Consider the following 22,077-nt stretch of genomic DNA (forward strand, 5'->3'; position numbering starts at 1 on the left):
GGGGGAGGGAGCAAGCAAGTCTGTATGAGGGGATGTGTGTATGCAAAAGAGAAAAGAGTAGGGAGCCTTATGAGGAGATGTGTATGTACATTAGACAGGGAGCCTATGTGTGTGTGAGAGAGAGAGAGACAGAGGGAGTCCATGTGAGGGGCAGTATGAGAGAGGGGGGTCATACTCTGGGAGTGGAGATAGAGTGGAAGAGATAGTGGCAGGTGGAGGAGTTGGGGCCTGAGACAGCAAAATGAAAGACTGGCCAAGGAAACAGGGAGAGAGGGTGGAAGAGAGACTCTTACAGTGAACATCTAGGGAAATTCTGCTCAAAGTATTTAAAACTCTGCATCTTTAATAACTTTTTTCTGTATTACATTTTAAATTAGACTGTCATTGTATATTGTTATTTTGACCAATATAAAGTATGTAGAATTTTAAGTTTTTGTGCACAGAATTGTATTTTGTTTTGTACAGAATTCCCCAAGGATTATGTAATTCTTCTGACTTCAACTGTATTTCTCCTTGGACTTATATTTCATGATGATTTGATGAACTGATACCATTTAAGATGACTACTCCTGTAGGCCCACACCTATATACCTGGAGCTTTAGTACAAGATAGTTAAGTTTTTATATTTTAGCAGCCTTCAAGATAATAGCACAAAATAAAGCATTAGTAGTGAATACTGCCCAAAAGGGCAGGGTTTTTTTTTGGTTTTTTTTAAAGAGTAGTCTAGCCACACAGTCCTTCCTTCAATATTAATACAAAACACATCCACCCACTCATCCCAATTCAATCAATATGAATGCAGGCAGACTGAGTAGGTGGTATATCCAGTATGGAAGCATCTGTTTTACACTGGATGAAGAATGTGACTTCACTGTTTAGAGGACAGGCTGGCTACTAAGTAGTATGCATGTTAAGTAGCTACCATACTGGCATTTCCATTTAGAGAGACAACTCTTGGAGTCGCTGACTTAAGCCATGAAAAGATCAAGGGGTTATCCATTACATAAACCACAGGGTATGTGAGGATTTTAGCTTCCTTTCTGGCAGGAAGCTGCCTTGAAGCTCTCTGATTAAAACCACAAGTGCAGATAAACTGCATTGCCCCAGACTGGAGTGAGGAGGAGGGGAAAATCCCACTGCTCATACCTTTTGCTAAACTCTAAATCCTATTGTTTAAGAGAGAAAAAAAAAAAAAAACGTGCTGGGCTGAAGGGAGGCTACTCCCATTACAGCAAATTCTGGATTTCACAATTCCTATAAAACACTGATACTCTATTTAAAAAAAACAAACCCAAAAACAAAACCCTAAAACATGCTAAATTTGTACTTTGTGTCTCTTAAAAGAAGAAAAAGAAAAAGCTTTTTTAAATTTTAAGAATGAGAATATACAGTACTGAGTTCAGACAGCCTGCTAATTCAATTTACAACTCAAGGTTCTTGAGTTAAGGAACAGATCCATTTTAGGACACCATGAGAGGTTCTTGAAAACCATAAACAGGCATATAATGCTTTACAGTTTAAAAATTTTCCCAGCACATTGTGTAACCTGAAATGTTTAGCATGCAATATGAATCAGCTAAATATGTAAAGGACATGTTAAATAAAAGCCAGAATGTCCTTAAAGACGAGAGTAATATCAAAATGATACACTGGACAAGACTTTCCACAACAAAACAATACAACTTTATTTTTAAATGTTAGTTTTCTAAATATTACCAAGCCAGCAGCTTTACACAGACAAAAGGCAAAATGCATCCTATTCTCCCCTTGAGTCCCTCCTGCCACAACTGCCCATTTGGGCCCCAGAATACTGATGTATTTGTTTGGGGGAAAAGCCATAAAGTAGTGCTGGGGCTGGGGGCTACCATGGCCATACACCACCCCCATTCAAGCCCATAACCCCCCACCCCAGATAGCTCTACCAGCTGCAAATTCCACTTAAACATCCAGTACAATCATACTTTACCTCCTCAGGAGTTAAGGATTATTGTGCCCTATGTAGTCTATACTTAACTGAAAAATCTGCAAACAGTAAGGGTTTTGAAAAAAGGACATTTTAAGTTTCAACAAAATTATACATGTGTAACTTATCTTTCACAGCCAAAGTTATTTTCTCTATAGTAATAGTATTGCAGATATTCACAGCCCATTCTATTAGTGTGGGTGGTATGACTTGCTTTCACACTAGGGCCACCATACAGCTAATACAATTTTGTGCAGCTTTTTATACAAATGTATCCTAACATGCGTATGAAAAACTCTTCCATGAACAAGTTTGGGGGAAGCAGTAACAAAAAGCAAGAGCTTAGCAAAGAGGGAAGGGGGCACAGTGAGACTATACAGCTATGCAACAGCCGATCCCAGACACACTGCCCCCCCATCCAGAGAGGCTGGCGACAGTAGTGACCACGATCCATGTGGGAATTTCCAAGTCCACTCCCCGAGGCAAGTGGTCTGGACAAAGCCACCAATGTAGACTGGAACGCACCAAGTCCTTCAGCGGTAAGCAAAGTTGAAATTGCTGGGAAAGTGGACTCCAGTGGGAGAGAAACGCTGATTGAAGAGGACGCATATGTGCAAAAGCCCACGGGACCAGCTCGAGCGTGGAAGCCATCAACCCCAGAACCTGTAAGTAATCCCAGGCCCTGGGCCGCAGCATAGACCTGAAAAACTCCACCTGGGTAATTAACTTGGATGGACTCTCTTCTGTAAGAAAAACCTTGCCCAAGACAGTATCGAACACACCTGGCACACAGAAACTCCATTGACTGGGAAGGAATCAAATGGCTCTTGTCGGGATTGTCCACCCAGCCTAAGGAGGTCAGCCTCTGCAGCACCCTCTGGACCGCAGCCCTGCATAGGTCTTCAGACTTTGCGCGAATCAGCCAATCGTCCAGGTAGGGATGCACCAGTATGCCCTCTCTCCGCAGAGCTGCGACTACCACCATCATCTTGGTGAAAACCCTGGGCGCCATCGCTAAGCCAAACAGAAGTGCACAAAATTGGAAATGTTGTCAGAGGATCGCAAACTGTAGGTATTTCTGATGATCCAGACGTATGGGTATGTGCAATTAAGCTTCCGTCGGGTCCAATGACACTAGAAACTCTCCCTTGTGCATGGATGCTATCACCGAGCACAGAGTTTCCATCCAAAAACTAGGCATCTTCAGTATCCGACTGACCTTCAAATCAAGAATGGGGCGAAATGTTCCTTCCTTTTTCTTCACAACAAAATAGATTGAGTAACGCAACACCCGCGCCTGAGGTCTTCTGTAGGAACCTGAACGATGACGCCGAGATCCTGTAAGCACTGCAGGGTGTCTTGTATCGCTCGCTGCTTTTGACGGTAAGAGCATGGGGAAACCATGTAGTGGTCGTGGATTGGACGTGCAGAATCCAAAGCGCAGCCATGTTCGATTATGCTTAGGACCCACTGATCCGATGTTACAGTGGCCCACTCTTCCAGGAATAAGGACAGCCTGCCCCCAATTTTTGGAACAGAGGAGTGAACTGGCCGCACTTCATTGAGAGAACTTGGGACCCCCATGAGACTGGTGGGCTCCTTCCCTGGAGGGCCACCGACCCCGAAAGGACTGGTTCCACGAATTTTGGTGGCTTTGCCCCTGACGAAAATAATGAACTGGTGGACCGGGAGGAGCGAAAACGTCGATTTCCCCGAAACCTCGCCCGCTTAGGAAAAGAGCGTCTCGTCCTTGGCCTGTCCGCCAGCAGCTTGTGGACCTTGGTTCTCCCCCAGCGACTTTATCATATTCCCCAACTGCTGCCCGAACAGCAGTCTCCCCTTCAAGGGTAGAGAACTCAAATGCGCTTTGGAGGACACATCCGCTGACCAATTCCGCAACCATAGGAGTCAGTGTGCTGAGACCATCGTCCTCCCAGAGGTCCGCAAAAGATCATAGAGCGTGTCTGCACTGTTAGCCACCGTGGCCTCCAACCGTCCGGCCTGCTGTGCCTGGGCGTCTGAAAGGGCCACGGATGCCTGCAAATCCTGGACCCAGCGGAGACTGGCCTGCTGTGCGAAACTGCTGCATATGGTGGCCCGGACACAGAGAGCTGACAACTCGAAAATCTTCTTGAGTTGGACCTCCAACTTGCGGTCCTGCAAGTCCTTCAAGGCTGTGGCTCCCGTTACCAGGATAGTCTACTTCTTCGTCACTGTTGAGACGGCAGTGTCCACCTTCAGCACCCCAAGAAGATCCAGCGTGTCCTCTGGGAGCGGGTACAACTTATCCATAGCTCAACTTACCTTCAAACCCAGATCAGGAGTGTCCCACTCCTTAAACAAAAAGGTCAGATACTGATAAGTGGAATGGAAAGACCAAGCTGGACCTTGGGAGTCCCAGCATCACCAGATCCATAGTTGCACCAAACCGGGAATCTTCCTGACGGACCTCAATTCTTAGTTCCTCCAGGATGACTGGGATAAGTGGTCCCAATTCACCTTTCCAGAACAAGCAAACCACCTTGGGGGTCATCACCCTCCACCGGAGGTGAGCCCATGGCTTGGTCGGTTGGGGCAGGGTATCCGGATCCCCCTCTGGACCCTGATCAGGAGCCTGTGGCAGAGACTCCCCCTCATCCGACGAGTTGCTGTTCCCCGGACCAAAGCAGACTCTTCTCCTTCGGTGCTCCGCTGGCCTTCGGCGCCTGAACCCACTTTCGGGCCGAAGAGGACACATCCCCGGGCCCTGCTGTTGTGGTAGCCTTGCAAGCTGCCTTGGGCCCCTGAGACTTAACAGCCTTGCAAGCCTTGTGCATTAAAAGCACAAATTCAGAGTTGAACGACGAAGAAGACCCCTCGGAGTCCCCTTCAGAATCCTCCACAGCCCCATCCAAACCAGCCCCCTAGGCGCACTAGGCTGCTAAGACAACAGGGGAGGGAGAAGCCCTTCCCCCATAGCGGCTCTCTCCTGCTCTCTAAAAGTCCTCAAAATGGCCTCCGTTCCCGCGCTGAGCAGGAACGGATCCAGGGCCTGCTGTGACAAAACTGGGTCTCCAGCCCCGTGACACGATTGCGAGTCACTGCCCCTTGATTTTGCCGGTGCAGCAAACCCCCCCCCCAGGACCCTTCTCCCCCCCCCCCCGACAAACACCCCGTGCAAATGCCGGCATGGGAGAGTCGCGCACGCTGCCGCAGACCACACCACTAGCAGCGGCCTAAATTTAGACCGTCGGGAGAGAAGAGCGGCGAAAACAAAACAACTAAACGATCGGCCGCTACACACCCGTAGAGAGAAGGCCAGGCTAGGCCAGCAGAGCAGGAGAATTTAAAGACACAGTAACCCCCCCCCCTTTTTTTTTTTTTAAACCTGTGAAAGATCTGACTGAAGGTGAGAACCTGGGCCCCCCCGCAATCACCCTCAGTGGGCAGTTAAAGGGTCCTCAATCCTCTGCTCCAAAGCCTCTATTACCAGGGGGGATGGCCCCACCAGGACCTAAAAACCCCCTGGGAGGCTGGAAAAGGGGGAACCCAGCCTGAAGACGAAAACCTGACCTTTTTCTTATAAGGACTATTAAATTAGCAAACCAAAATCCTAACCCCTAAATCCTGACAGAAACTACCAGACTAAAGGAAAGCACCTTTTTCACCTGCTAGAGACAGTCTAGGTGGCACCTCAGGGGTATACGAGTCCACAAACGTTTCTCTGTCTCCGCCTGCTGGAGGGGAGGTAAAACACAGGAGTCTGGGCTGATCTGGGTACATACAGGGAAATTTCAGGGTTGTGGGGACAAATGTTGCAGAAATGTTAACTGGCAATTTTTACAGATCTGACATAAGTGGGAAAACAATTGTTCAGGATCAAGAAGCACATCAGCCAGTATTTTTCTAAGGGAGGACCTCTAGCTTGAAGTGTTTCATTGTAGGAAAGTGATGCGGAGTCAAAGCTTGATATGGTTAAGAGGGTATAGTGGCAAGGAAGAAGCGCACAAAGATAAAAAAGATGTAGTTAACTGATGTTCCACAGAAGCTGTAAGGAGACTGAATAGCCAAGAGGAGGTAGTAAATAGTCATCTCCACTCCACACACAAGATTGCCAATAGAGCAAGCCTTGATATTGCAGATAAACCACTAGTCAAGACATTGAAGAAATGGTGTGAGAGGTAGAAGCTAACCAGAAAAGGCTCATTCAGCTATAGTTCTGAAGGTATTTTAATGGAATGTTATTGCAATGGTGTCAAGGAGAAAGAAAACTTAAAGAGAGCATAAGACCACTCATCACTCATGCAAATGTGGTTTCAGTTTTGTGACCACCATGAAATTAAGTAAATATGATCAGGATACTGTGGTGAGTAGACAAGGAAAGGCTAATTTTGACTTTCAAAAGAAATTGGAAATGAGATTAGATCTGAAAGCAATGGCTTCTTTAAAGTAGCCCTGGTGCATGTCCATATAAAAGCATACCTCCTGTCAACCTCAAGCCAGTTAATCGGGACCCTGGCCTCCAACACAGAGAGATGGACCCCTAAATACTGTCTCCCTGCCCCAGAAAAGTTTTCAAGCTGGCTAGGAAGCCCATTCTTTTGCTGCAAGTATTTGGCCCAGATAATTTTTGTGGAAGATGTGGCTAAGTAGACTTAACAGTCCCTCTCCTTTCCAGCTCTACTGGGTCTTGAGCCAAGACGAGTACATTGTCGGCATAGGCTGAAAGGTAACCTGCAAGTCTGGTTCCTTGCAGCACCAACCCTGTGAGCTGCCTGTGCAAGCACAGAAGTGGCTCAATGGCTAATGCAAGCAGTTGTCCCAAAAGGGGCCACCCTTGACTCATTTCCTGAGGCACTGCCACAGACCAGTTAACTTTGACCAGGCACTCTGTATCAGGTATAAGTGGTGGAGTACACCTCAAAATGGGAAGTGAACCCCTGCAATGTCCCCATGAGATAACCATAATCCACTATCAAGACCTTTTGATGATCAAATGACAAAAGACCATCAACAGGCCAGACTGAATTAAGTATATCAAGTTCCAGGACAGTGCACTGGTGCATTACCTCTACCAGCCACAGGGAGAATACTTTGGCTAGGATCTTATGGTCCATGCACAGAAGTGAAATGAGGTACCTATTATGTCCTGGGGTCTCCCCCTCTATGGGTAAGAGGTTCAGCATCATGCAATAGGCAGGACAGCAGCAATCAATTAGTTGCCATGGCATCAAGCAGATCAGGTCTCAGCAGTAAAAAAACCAAAACCAAACAACAAAAAACCTCAACCTATCAATTCCTGGGGACTTCCAGGAGAGGAATCTAGCTAAGGGCAATTGTGAGGTCCACCAGACTCAGGTCTTATCCAGCCTTCTGGCTCCCTTGCTGAGTTTGGGAAGCCTCTCCCATAGGACCCAGCAGGTGCCCAAATCAACTGGAGCCGAAAGAGAGATCCTGGGACTTTTCCTCAGCTTTGATCCTCTCCAGTTCCATGAAGGGAGTCCTGTTTACAGATAATAGGGAAATCATCTGCTTTTTATTCTTCCTCCTCCAAACTATAGAAGCAGCAAGAGCTGCAGCCTCACTCCCACAGGAATCAGACCCTGACTGCACATAGCCCTTTGTCTCGCCGCTCAAAGGTCCGGAGGCATACCCTTGATAAATGATCTTCAATTGAACCTTCCCCATAATTTACCACTGACAGACTAAGGAAAAGTCTACCTTTTAGCAGCACCAATTCACCCAAAACTCAAGAGTACTTCTAGAAGAGTTGTTAAAAAGCCAGTGGGTGGCCCTCACCTCTGTAAGGTTCAGCACCACCCTAAGACCACCAAGTTATAATCAGAGGAGAGCCATCTCTATAGTACATGTCAGGGCCAGAGGTGTCAACCATGTAAAGTACAACTGGTCAAGTCAAGAGCAGAACATGTATCCCAGATGAGTAACTCAAGGCTGTTCCCAGGTGTTGACTGCAATAAACACTGACCAGGCAAAGGAGGCGTATAGTTGCTCCTAGTACATCTGGCAAGGGTGGGTAGCCCTCCTGATCCTTATGGAGGATGGTGCATTTGAAATCACCTCTGAATGCTTTCTCCTTATCAGGGTCCAAATCCCCCAAATGGTGAAAAAATGTATGTTCCCAATTTTGTTGACAGGATGACATGCTCACAGCCCTCTATCTGAAGCCAGAGATACAGCATTCAGCATTCCACCTGCAAGAACTGCAGTCAGAATAGCCACTCCACCAGTCACACTGAAGGTATAGCTGAAAACCACTGTCACGCCACTCCGGAAGCCTTTTTTGGCCAGTGGCGCCGACCCACTTGCTAGATCGGGGTGAGGTTGTCCAGAAGGCCTGGCCCTCATAACGAATTACTGTCACATGGCCTTGCTTGACTGGGCTCTGCCAGCTTAGTTAATTGGGTTTCTCATTTATAGTCACTACTGTCTGTTAGACAAGACTTGGGCAACCATTGTCAGGGTGTTTGTTGTGCAATAAAGCTATAGCCTATTATTCTACTCGAATTTGGGCTCATTGGCATTTCCTTCAGTTAATGCTGTCATGTTATACAGGGCACAGAACTTTTTTTTTTGGGGGGGGGGGGGGGGTAGAGTCTCCGAGGGTCTCCCTGTCTGCATCAATTACCCAATCTATGCATTCGGCGGTCTGGACCCTGGTTAAAGTGGGGAAAATTACAGATGAAGGAAACACTAATTGTTGTTGTTGTTGGGGAAAAAGGTACCCTCTCTCACATGTTTTATTGTGGGAACATATATTGGTTAAAAGTTTGGGGCAGAATCTGTACTATTCTCAAAGTGCAGGAGGTTCTGTCTTTCAAAGTGATATTAGGATCATTAGCCTTCTCATGTGTTATTTCCAAATGGGAGTCTAAGCTTTTTGATTTCATGATTTGTTGCTTTATACTTGATTCTTATGCATTGGAAAGATAATACTTTGTTAGATGTAGATGTGTGGTGGAATACAATTTCTCTTTTTCACAGATATAAACTTGAGTGCAGTTCATTGTCGGGTTCTGTTTCAGTGTGAGAAAGTATGGGCCCCAGTAGAAAGATATGTATCTCACAGTCACTGATGACTATGTTAATGACAACTGTATCTTATGGAAAAGATGTCCAACTGGTTTGTCTTTCATTCCTGCTTTAATGTTTTCTCAATAAAAATTTGAACCAGAAACTACCCTCTCTTTTTCCCTTTGCCTCAAGGAAATGGTTGCTCCACTTTTCAGGCTGGGGAGTGGTGTGTTGGGGGGCAGAGTCCTCTTCTCCTCAGGGGGCTACTAATGGCAGAGTAAACCACTTCTCCATGCTCTTTCCACAGAGGATGGGAGGGGGAGGAAAATCAATCTCAGGCAAACTGGGAACAAGTTTAATTGCTAGCACCTGAGGAAGTGCAAGCTGAGCACAGGACTACCAACAGGGAGAGAGGGAAAACCTGGCAGTCTGTGTGGAATGTGCTCCAGCTAAAAAGTGCTAATTAGTAGAGATGTGAATCGGAACTGATATCGGATCCGATTCTGGTTCCGATTCACATCTATAGAGATGTGAATTGGAATTGATATCGGATCTGATTCTGGTTCCGATTCACATCTCTACTAATTAGTGCTCAAGACAGAAAATAAAGCAACTGTTAGGGGGATAGTGTAAAGAATTAAGGGGCACAGGATGATAAACAATGAGGGGAAGTAGTATGGGGAAAGCAGGCAGGTACAATATCAAGGGAGGGAGGATTCAAACACTTCTGACTCCATGGATGCTAGTTTCAGCTAGCTCCCCCAAGTCTCCAGATGTTACCTCAGCACCGTAGATGGCACACTGGCCCGCAGGCCTTCCCTGAGCAGCTGTGCTTTCTGCTATTATGGAGCCCTGAGTAGGATTTCTGCTCTGTGAATAAAGGGAAGACAAAAACAAAGGAACTAAATGGGGGAAAAAAAATAAATCTTCAAAATGGCTCCTGCAGCAGTCATAATAATAATGTTTGGGGCTGGCCCATTGAGCTTCTAGTAGTGGAATCCAAGCTTGGGGTAGGCAGAGCTTTCTATTTCTTGGCTGGGGAGCTAGGAAGTTTCATTTAGATTAGGTAGCTCTGAGCCGGCTTCTCTCCTCCTCCTTGAAGACACTAGAGGATGAGAAAACAGAACAGCATGAGACTACAGTTCATAAAGTAACAGGAAGTTTGGTATACCGATTAAATGGGCACCTATTAGATCTGGAGTGCCTCAGGGGTCGGCCTTATGGTTAAACAAATTAATTTCTCTCAGCCCTCTGTGTAAACATTCCTTGCTGGCCTGGGCTTAAACTATTAAGTTTTATGGAGATGACATTTAGATTTTTGTGCCCATTATATCATCCTGATCTGCCACTCTTAATATTTTCACCACCTCTTTGTTAACGATTAAATGCTGGTTATTTTTTTTTTTTTAAACAGTTTCATTTAATGTTGCAAAAACTGAAATCATCTTGCATTGTTTTCCTGCTCATAATGTACCTTCTACTTTTGTTTCTGAATGCTATACCATCTTGTTTTTGAATGCTATACACATATTTCACAACTTGTGTACTGTTTTGGACTCAACTCTATCATCGCACCCACATAAAGGGGCCGATGCAATTGTTGAGCGCCCAGACACCTCTCCTGGATGTGAAATTCAATATTTAAATGAGGGGGGGATCTCGCTAAAAAGGAGGCACTAGGGTAAAATGGGCATCCCTAGCATCTCCTTGGCATCGGCCTCCAGGAGAGGTGGTTGTCAAGTGGGTTGAGAAAATGGACGCTCAATCTACAAGCACCCATTTTCTCCTGCTATTGGCATAGACACGCACAAGATACACGGCCTGGACCATGTATCTTGTTGTGTGTATTGGGTGTCCAGAATTTTTTTTTTTTCAAAATATTTCTTTTTAAAACTAAATACTGCTTTATTTGGTTCCTCCTACTTAGTATTGCAACAATACTATTAGGAGGCATCACAGAAAGCAGGATTTTTTTTTTTTCCCAATGTGCCCTTGAGCCTGGTATACACTGCAAGGACGCACTGGCTGCATGGAAAATTTATTGGATCACAGGGATTAGCTAATAGCCTCATCTACATGAATTTACACGTGATCAGCGCTATTAGCTACGCGGTGATTTGGATACACGTTTGGCGCACTAATCCCCGTACTGGATCAGGGGTTATGGACGCACGTCCAATCGCGTGTTAAGCCTTGTGCAGTTGCTAGTACACGCTACTGCATTGCCCCCATAAAGTCCTTAATTTGGCAAGCTTTTCACAATTACATTTAAGAAGGTTAAAACCATTTTAAACTGATTTCTGTTCTTTTATAGGCCTTTATTCTCACAAGTTTAGATTACTGTAATTCTATATTTTGTTTTTGTATTTATTCATTTTATATACCGATGTTTGGGATTTACCTTCACAACAGTTCACAATTTCTGTATATAATCAATAAAATATAAATACAATCATAATAATAGTAATTAAAAGTAGTTAAGTGGATCAAAGGAATAAAAGTAAATGTAAATTAAGAATTAAGAATAATTAAATAGATAAAATTGATAATCAATTAATTAGTAGATTAAATTAAATAGCATTGAAATAAAATAAAAAAAATAAAATTACTGGCTGACATCTGTTCCATTCACTTGTTTAAAAAGCCAATGTTTTCAATGCTTTTTTAAAAAATGTCAAATCCTTCTGGAGTCTATGCTCAACAGGTAAGGTGTTCAACAATTTCGGTCCAGCTAATGAAACAGCTTTTTCTCTGACAGAAGTAAGTTTAGCAGATGCAACAGACGGAATAGTAAGGAGACCTTTATTAGCTGCATCTGATCGCTATATGCTTCAGATTGTACAAAATTCTGCTGTGCGAATTTTGACAGGCATTGCTGTTCATGAACATATCATGCCTGTGCTTAGTTCCCTCCATTGGTTAAGTACAAACTGGCAATGCTAATTCATAAATTTTTTAGGCTAAGCACTACTTTGGAAGCTCAGCATCTTTAACCCACAATTTACAAACCCAATTGAGCCCCACAGTGAAGATTATTGGAGATACCTTCCACTAGCTTAGTTCGTTTAGCAGAGACTCATCACAAAGCCTTTTTGTTGGAGGTACTGTCTTTTGGAATAGTATCCTGAGTTGTTGTTTTGTTTTTTTTTTTAAGATACTTGGTGCTTTAAACAAGCATTTTGACATTATTTCAGCAGGCTTCTCCCTTGAATCAAAACTAAGAAGGGTATAATGCAGCATCCTGGCTAGTCCATGAGATATTATCAGATTTAGTATATTCTTAATGACTTCAGACATATAGGTTTAGTATTTTTATGACAACACACAAGTCTACTACTTATATTAAATATTTTTTTATTTCGTGTATGCTGCTTGTTCACCACTGAACATTGGATAAAAATAGGATACTTTTAAAATGTGTATATATATATAAATAAATGAGAAAATTCAGGTGCTAAAATCTGAGGATGCATAACGTTAAATTTATATATTCTATCGCAGTAATTTAGTTGTGGTATCTTACAAATAAGACGTACAAAAAAAAAAAAGCTGCAGAAAATGAGTCTAAAAATGCTTGTTTTCAAAATTCGAAAGCTTATTCCCAACCAGAGGCAAAAAATCCCACCTAACTGGTCAATAGCTCCTGTCTTATGTCTGTAGGGAAAGAGCAGTAAGGTAAGCATGCTCCAACTCATCCCACAGAGGGGCAGGACATGCGAAACATTCCTATTCTACTGCAACACAGAGCAGTCGGGAAGCCCCCTTGTTTACCGAGTTTGCTCACGACCCACTTGGGCGGTGCTAACAACGTTGCTGGAATGTGTCTGCAAAGTAGGACAGTGGAACTCTGCAAGCCACTGCAGCAGCAAGCAGAATCTTAAGGATTCGGGCCGCGATTGGGGGTGGGTGGGAAGCATCGTTTTACCCTGAAAGGACACCCGACTCACACAGGTCTGAGCCCGTACTAATTGCAACGTGATACTCGAGGCGGGGCTGACGAGTTTATTCCGTAGCATCCCAAACCTGAAGCGAAGCTATTCATACAGTCCTAAGATACTAGCAGGAAAAAAAAAAAGTCTCTCAGTGCTGGCTGAAGATTTACTAAACGGCAAACACGCGTCATTTTCTGCTCGCCTTAATTTTCCCATAAAGATATAGGAGTGGCTGTTACTGTAATATCTTGGTTGGCGGCCGGTACCTGAAGGGGGAGGACAGCAGCTGCCGTCATAGGCGTACGTAACATTAAGAAATATCTCAAAATAAATCTCACCCCCCACAGCAAAGGGAAATACAACAAAATGCTTGTTTTTGTTTTCGAGAGTTAACATCACATCCCCAACCCACTACGACCCCACCGGTTAAATACCTGGAATGCAGTCCGTGCACGCCGCACAAACAATGGGCGCTTTGAAGGGCAGCCTCGCTTTCAATCGGTTGCTAGGATACTAGGGAAAGGTCTATTCAGGGCACAGATTACTCATGGGTTCCACCCAGCCGCTAACGGAACAAAGGTCAATCGCGCGCCGGCAACTTCTGGAACTTTCTCAGCGCCTCTCGAGACCAGGGCTCCCTGGGTCACACCACGCCTGCGCTCAGCGGCTGCATCCGTCCCCGCTGATCTGAACTTGTCGTCATCGCCCCCACCCCGCAACCCCTCCTTCCTTAGGCTGCCTGCGTCGGCGAACACCGCAGCTTCTAGCGGAGTGCGCCTGCGTGAGCTGCAAGCTTTCCGGCCGGCCGGGCAAAGGTGCACGCCTGCGCAGTCTAGCTACATTCTTCTTGTCTGGGGAGGTCGTGTTTGCTGTGGTGTGCTCTGGTGGAGCTGCCTTTATTTAGAAATCCATCCTTCAGTATGCTCCTTGCTGCCAAAACGTAACGAGAATTGGGAGGCCCAAGGGAGCTGGAAAAAATGCAGTGTTTATCTTACTCATTCCTTTCATGGGAGGAGATTTACGGAGTGAACTTTTCTTTTAAATATATTTTTGCTCTTCTCATAAGCAGAAACGAGCCTATTAAAAAATGACATTTTAAAAGGCGAAGGATATGAAGTAGAACATGTAAATGTACACAATAGTTGGAACAGTGAGATCCTTCTATGGTGTGACATAACTTGGGAGGGGGCCTGTACCCTCTTACTTTTGGCTCAGACTTCCACCGCAGCAGGGTCATGTCCCATCTGAGTCAGTCCCTTAAAGGTGCAGGAGTTAGGGACCTGGAGGCATTGGGATCACTGCTAGTCCCTTGCACCTTTAGAGACTAACTTGAACAGAAAACTTCACTGGCCTTGGGCTAGACTTGTAAAAATTTGAGGCCATGAAAGTCTTTGTGTTTACTTTTAGCATGTAACTATTTATCCCCCTTCTCTCGGCTCCTTAAAAGTTAAGGAATGCCTGGTTGGAAGCCTATTTACATAATTGCCTTTCAGCAGCCAGAAAGATTAACCCTTGTATAAAGTAGCTACCTTAACCACAGAGGGAGAAACAGACAGTGCAGGGAGTGAGGAGGTTGGAGATACAGTGTTGCTACAAATTAAAAGCATTTTGTAGCATTTGCTGTGAAGACTCACATGAGATAAGGGATGGGGACATGGTGGGGGAGTGCCCACCCATGTAAATCTTGCCCACCACTACCACACAAAAAAAAAAAATAAATTCTGTCTATGCCAGGGCTTCCCAAACCTGTCCTGGGGATCCCACAGCCAGTTGGGTTTTCAGGATATCCACAATGAATATACATTCATATAAATTCATTGTGGATATCCTATATACATATATGTATATTCATGTATATTCATTTTGGATATCCTGAAAACCCGACTGGCTGTGGGGTCCCCAGGTATGCAAATATATATCATATATATTCATTGTGGATATCCTGAAAACCCAACTGGCTGTGGGGTCCCTAGGACAGGTTTGGGAAGCCCTGGCTATGCCACTGGTTCCATAATAGGAATATGCTAGTGAAGGGCCATTGTTTTTTTTAGAGTCTCATCTGATATCTTGTGGTGTTTTTCTGTGGCTTTATTTTTGGTTTTGCTTTTAAACCACAAAGGAGATAAAACAAATTTACACATTACATTGTATGATTGCTGACTGCAACCTTAGGCTGTTCTCCTAACTTGTTTACCCAAATGTTTTTGAGTAATAATAAAAAATATTATTTTTCACTTACCCCCACTTCACAGCTGTCTTGGGGTTCATGATAATTGATAACCTGCTACAGTCATCCACCTAAGAAGTTTAAATGTTAGTAATGTGTATACTAAATCAATTGATGTGGAAAATGTTATCTAAAACAAAATGATTGTTCAGATAAGCAAGAGACAAAGCAGAAACCTAATACTGTTGTGTGAGAGGTTAGTGGATGGGTGTACAGAAGGGTTAACCTCATAAATGGCTATGTAACAATACATATTTAAACCATAATAGTCTATTATAATATCATTAGCAATAGGATGTTGGTTTCATTGCTCACAAGAAAGGCTCTAACCTCCTAAGGTAAATAAAGGGTGGAACAGTGATATTACATTAATGATAAGAAGTTAAAGCTAAAGCAGTACTTCAACAATTGGTTATGGGGGCTAGCATGTGCGAAGAGCTCATATTACCTGCCTTCGTTCTTTATCCTAGGGCATGCTCTCTTACAGGGCCACAAGCCAACTGAAAACACAGCCTACAAAACTGTTCCCTAAATTATCGAGAAAAATACATATCTTAATTTTAGTGTTTGCTGTTATGATAGTGCTATACTTCAATATTTTTAGTATGCTTTTAGGTCAGCTATCATGAAATACTGCTTTCAAACTTAAGTAAGCTCTCATGTTCAGTTTTAACAGAAACATTTCTGGGTTTGCTGAATTTTGATGTTGTGATTTTATTCATCTTCACACTTGAAGGATTAACTGAATTGACTTTCTCCTATAGTGATCCCTCACATATCTTTAAGAGAGAGAAGTATGGAAAAAAAAATTTTTTGTGAAAAATCCTGTCTCTATGTATATTTATGTTCTTATCTTGTTGGAGGTAGTCTGTGCTGCATGTAACACTATATAAATATTTAAAAGTAGTAGTTTCTTCACAAATGGTTGTAAAGAGACCAACATTTTGCAAAACAACTCCAGTGCATTCTGGGGTGATTTCTAAGTAGGACTCCAGTGGCAGGTCTTGGTTTCTATCACACAAAGGACATTATAAAACAATGATGGGATATTTTAAAATTCTCCTTACTGGGCTGTCAGTTGGCCCTTCTTTCTTCCAGAACTAGCATTGAAACTTTATTTGCTGTGACTTCCACGTCACTTTGCAAATGGCTTCTATAGGTGGGACTATCAGTGTGGTCTTTAGCTTATTGCAATTTACTTTCATTCTGGATTTTAAAACAGAGCAGAAATGTCAAAGTGCACTATATTTTAGCAATTGAATGTAATGGATTATTTTTTATTTTGATCCAGGCTTGCAAGATTTTTTTTTTTATTATACATTTTGCAAAATTTTTTAATGAGAAATGAAATTGAAGAGCCTCAGGTTTACTGATTTAAAAAAAAAAATCCCTAAGATAAGGTGTATGTATTTGCAGGAGATGAACAAATCATTTTAAAATTATGTTCTGGTAAGTATTTTATTGATGAAGGGTGATTGAACATTGTGATGTGTATTTTTCAAATACTGCTGCTATATACATAATGCATACCTTTTTAAAAAAGAAAAATAAATTCTACAATGCCTTCAGTTTTGATCAGGTAAAAATAATTGTGCGACATTTTGTTTCTTTGAATACAAGATTAGAATGGCTACAAATCCTTTATGTACTTCAAATCTTAACATTATAGTTCATGAATTTGTGAGAAATATGGTAGGGTGTTTGTCTGACATCGTTACCCTTTGTGATAAAAATACCATTTCTGCTTTTCATATTTGCTATCACAGAGCTGCGCATTGATGGAGGCAGCCCTTCCCTCTGCAGCTGACCAGCTCACATCCTGCTGCTCCTATTACTTTCAAATCTGCCTTCTCCCTCTTTCCTACTGCAAAATGATGTTAGCCTAGGGAGTGGAGGAGGGGCAGCATAGTCCAGAGGGGGAAGGGCACAGCCCTGACAATAAGATTTTAGCCTTGCTGCTCACTCAAGAGGAAACCAGCTAAATAATTAATTCACGGTTTTACCAAAGAGTTATGGCCCCACTTTGCATGCATAAACAGGAAAAAAAACCTGTTTCCCTACTACTGGACATGATGTATACTGTATACATATTAATTTTCAATGCTAACATGATTTCAAAATAAAGCAGATGATATACATTATTTATTACATGTCGAATTTGTGACCCTTTACCGTGTTACAGAGTACTCCAGAATCATGGTAGGAAGATATGAATCATCAGATTTTAAATATGTACAATAGCAGTGTCCTTCCATTGCTTGTATGTTATACTAGCAGAAGAAAATCTATCTCCACCTGTGTCTTTATGTCAGTGGAATACTAACAATCTTTCCCTCTCTCATCTCTCAGTTCTGTATGCCTTTCTGGCTGCAGCATTTTCTGTACATTCATATTTATTTGAGCTGTTTAAGTTAATCATTTGTTTTATAATAGTCTTGATTTCATAACTTGGCTTTCTTTGTAAGCAGAAGGTAAATTCTTTTAACCTGTATTGTAATGTAGTGAGCTAGAATGTTTTAGAAGAGTGGAAAGTGGCATAAAGTGTACAATCAGGAGATAGCTTGTGTTCGATTACGGGCCCCACAGTTCTTCCTTCTTGAACTAACTGCAGCGGGGATGCTGCAGAGGCAGCCTTCACAGCTGCAAAGGAGGGACAGTCCCTTTTGGAAGGAAGGAGTTCAAGTGACACCTAGTGCCTATGCCCTCGCACTCTGAGGATTGCTTTTGCGATGGTTGGTCTAGGGGAATAGAGAAATCCCCCAAATAACTGCAAATAGAGGCACATGGCACTTTAGCCCAATTAGACAAATTTTGATCTGGTAGCCCAAAGAAGCAGCTGAAAACTGCATAATCAAAACAAGCCCCTCCCCCGGAATTACTCCTTCTGTGTAAAGACAATTGGCATACAGGCCTACAAAGAATTGTTAAGGTGTATGACTGTCCCAGTCTCCTTCCAGACTGCTTGTGCAATCCATGTTTACAGAACAAGGGCCTGTGATGTGACTCAACATACCTTCTGTAGCCAATCAGTTTGTACAGCCTTTATGTAATGTTCCTTTTCACTCCCTTTCCCTTGGATCTGGAAAACCCATCCTCTTCCAGCTGGACTTGCCTTACAGGATATTCTCACAGTAGTAACCTTTTCCCTTTATAAGCATACTACAGTAACTTAGACCACCACTTAGGGTGTATAAAATTCCAGTCTCATAACATTAGTTTTGCTGAGGGGCTCATAAATAACATTTGTAATTATCTACAAGGTGAATATTTGTTTGAATATGTTTATGGCGAATTCACCTACACAGAATTTGCTATTGCTTTTTTTTTTTTTTTTAATGATTTTTGGTTGATAATTAACTAGACAAGAGATAACACTGAGGTGTTCCACCCTGTTATGAGTGAACAGTTTTCTCTACATTATTAGTTTGACATTTACAGTGATTTACAATTTACATACAGGTAGAATAAGTCCATGCCCCAAAGAGTTCATAGTATAAGTGGGTACCTGAGACAATGGGTGATAAAGTGACTTGCTCAAGATAAATATTAGTGGCAAAAGCACAATTTGAACACAAGTCCTGGACCATTATTCTCCTAAAAATTCAGAAACAGCTGCTGGTAGAAACACTGTTTACCTTCTACATTGTTGTTTTATGGTTTTCTTGGTTAAATGCTATCACCCTTAGCTATTACTTACTCTTCCTATGGTGCTACTGGACATATGCAGCCCTATACTGATAACTTTGACTTTCAGATATTGGGATCCTTGTTTGAAACTATGTAGAAGTTTCCATATTAGCTGCAGACACTGTCTAACCACATAATGCACTCTCCTAAGACTGTGGAGCATGTATCTTTAACATGTTGGATTATTTGTAGCAATAATTTGTTACTTATTTCTTATCATGACATTGCACTACTTCTGCTCCATTACAGTGCTTTGCCAAAGTCTTCACACCCTTGTACATTTTTCACATTCTGCAGTCTAAAAAATACAAATCAAATTGACAAAGTAAGGAGTTTGTTTTGCTGATTTTTATAAAGCTCTACACTTTCATTGTGAAAAAAACAGACAAAAAGGGGTTGAAATAGCACAAGGCTGACACTTGTGAGCTGTAGCACTTGTGAAAGAAGAATTATAGATATATTCAAAAAGTAATTCAGAATAAAAAAAACAAAAAGTCTTGATTCATATGTCTTCACACTCCTTGACTTAATGCTGGGTGGAAGCCCTTTTGCAATAATAGTTATGAGTTCTTTAGTATAAGTGTTTATGAACTTTGCACTGTGGGATGGTGCAATTTGTAGCAGAATATGAAAAATGTCCAAGGATATGAAGACTTTTGTAAGATGCAGTAGGTGAAATACTTGTTTTCATAAAATAATTTAACAAGGGGCTTCTGATTTGCAGGGATGATAATGTGGATAAGATTTTGAGACTGTATAGGCTGCTCCTCTAGATGCCTATCTCTTTCAGGGGCTGCACCAGGGTAACATTACATAGCAATGATAGTCAGTAAACAAATTACAAAATTTAAATAATTGACCACATGGATGGATAGGGATTTTGTGACTTAAGATCTTAAAATGATGGTATTTAATGTTATCCTGTATTGATTTTTATATCGTTTGTTAGGGACACGTTATTTTTGTTATATGTTGTAGTCTTCTATGCTGCTTGTTTTAAGTGTTGTACATAGCTGCAAGCATGTGAGAATGGTTATTCATAAAAGTGAGATAATAAGCATGACAATGAATGCATTATAAATATCTTTGAATTTTCAATGCTTTTATTCACAATTTATACACTTGAGAGGTGAGAAGTTCTGCAATTTATGCTGGGCAGGAAGGTCATCAATTCTTATAATGCTAATTAATAAAATCAGTAAATATAAAGTGAGATTTTTATAATCACGTCTTTCTACTCCACATCTTCTGGTTAACATTTTTATGCCCTTAATAATAGTATCTAACAGTAAAAACTAGAGTGCTAAAGGTATAACAAAAATTCTGAGGCGATACTGTTCCTCTTAAAACTCTGTACTCAGCTCTTCTGAGACAGAAGGCAGAGAAGTATTGGTGCTTTGGGCAATGTTCATACCAATCAAACAATACAGCTAAATATAATGGTTGCCAATATAGAGCGCTGCTCCCACGCTGAGGCAAGCTGGAGAGGGAAACCCTCTGTACCTGATAGTGTCACATCTGCAGGAGTTCTGCGGTATCTTCCCTGGAGGACAGCAGTCACTTGCTCCCGGCAGCTCTGCAAGGCACAGCTTCCACACTCTTCAGTCTGATCAATAATTAAAAATCAGTATAAAGGGGAAAAGGAATGGGGAAGTTTTCCTTTGCAACAACTTTCATTGTTTCAAACGACTTTAAATGTCATGTTGAGTACCATTCTCGGTATATCGTTATATGAATATTTATGATAGCGTAGTAATGGCTAAGTGAGAGGGCAATAGAAAATCATAAATGTACCCTGCGAACGAATACAGCAGCTTGGTGCGCAGAGGGATAGGCGTGTTTATTGGGGGGGGGGGGGGGGGGGGGGGGGATTTGCAGGAGAAAAAGAGAGATGGACAGAATCAGAAAACCGAAGAAAGAAAGAAATAGCTGATTTGGAGGAAGGAAGCTTCCTAACCATTACATAAAACAAATCCGCTAAAAAAGGTGGTTTGATAAAGAACTGCTTAGCAGACAAGAAGTCGCAGCCTGCTGCTGTAAAATGGCCAAACCAGAAGGGGTAATCTGCTGGAGTAGAGCTCTGTTTATATGCTATTAAAGAGGCATAGGAGGAAGGTTTGGGTTTGTGGGGAAGAAAAGACACGCAAGAAAGTCTGAGAATTTGTTTTTTTTTGGGGGGGGGCGAAGGGATGCAATACATTCGTTACTAACGAGTCGCGATATACAGATAGTGCACCCGATCGCTTTTAAAGTGTATTTGCATCCCAAATCGGCCAAATGAAAAGAAGGTAGGTAATACCGTAGCTTCCAAAATACAATCCTCTCAGTTTGAATACGTGGAATGTTTTGACTTTAAAGTTATTTCTAACATTAATAAGAGAGGCCTTGCTAACTTGTCTCCGCGGTATACGGGAAGGGATGAGAAAGGAGTGTGGGTTACAGGCCTGGTCTGGAAATCTCCGCACACGTAGCAGATGGGGGTTGGGTCACAATGACGTCACTGCCCTGTACAACTAAACGGAGAATGCCAAACCTCTTCCTGCCACGTAGCGCTGCTGCCATTGTTCCTCGGCTTCCACCCTTAAATTGCGGGCTCTCGCTAGCTAACCGGGACAGGGAGCCATGCAGCAGCCCACACCCTCCCGATCACGGGCTCCACCGAGGGAAGGGGTGGAGAGATTGTTCCTGCCGTCACATACGCAGCGGCAGCACCGCCGCCTAACCGACATCCACACTAGCCAATCACCAACTACTTTGCTGCCCTTGGCACTCTGCCAGGGAAACCCCGTGGTTTCTGTTGCCGCCGCTGGCTGACACAACGTTTTGACCGTGGGAACCTCGAAAGAAAGGAGGGCGGGGTTAGTTCTCGCTCAGCTTCTTAGCGTGCTGTAACCGAGAAAACAGCTTCACAGTGCTCCCCGTATAGTCCTGCCACCTCGCTTTAGAGATCACCAGACAACCAAAGAGGAGGTTCAGACTTTCCCTGCGGCTAGCTGTCCGGGCTCGTCTGCGCAGCACTTCACTGATAAACTTCCGGGTGTGCAGCCAATGAGTGAAGGAGAGTTTTGTAGCCCCGCCCTTTGCTGACCAGGCGAGTAGCTCTCAGGTTCTCTTTCACTCTGGTCAGTTGTCATTGTTAAGACGGTCACGAACGCCACGTTTATAACTTTAAAAAAGACATAAAATAAAGGACGCTTATGCCCATTTTATTATATATAAAACACTTGCTAAACACACTACATTATGTACAAGATCT

General features: G+C 42.8%; 2 long non-coding RNA genes across 2 annotated transcripts; both read right to left on the reverse strand.

The window, feature by feature from the left end:
* Positions 1 to 1,661: 1,661 nt before the first annotated feature.
* Positions 1,662 to 13,699, reverse strand: LOC115091162. Its single transcript, XR_003856633.1, has 2 exons — positions 13,342 to 13,699; positions 1,662 to 10,080 (listed from the first exon to the last, which is right to left on the reverse strand). It is a non-coding gene; the product is annotated as an uncharacterized LOC115091162 (long non-coding RNA).
* Positions 13,700 to 19,902: 6,203 nt separating this feature from the next.
* Positions 19,903 to 22,068, reverse strand: LOC115091161. The gene is made up of 2 exons (XR_003856632.1): positions 21,355 to 22,068; positions 19,903 to 20,427 (listed from the first exon to the last, which is right to left on the reverse strand). It is a non-coding gene; the product is annotated as an uncharacterized LOC115091161 (long non-coding RNA).
* Positions 22,069 to 22,077: the final 9 nt, after the last annotated feature.

Source organism: Rhinatrema bivittatum, chromosome 4 (assembly GCF_901001135.1).
Source record: "Rhinatrema bivittatum chromosome 4, aRhiBiv1.1, whole genome shotgun sequence".
In the NCBI taxonomy this organism is placed as follows: Eukaryota; Metazoa; Chordata; class Amphibia; order Gymnophiona; family Rhinatrematidae; genus Rhinatrema; species Rhinatrema bivittatum.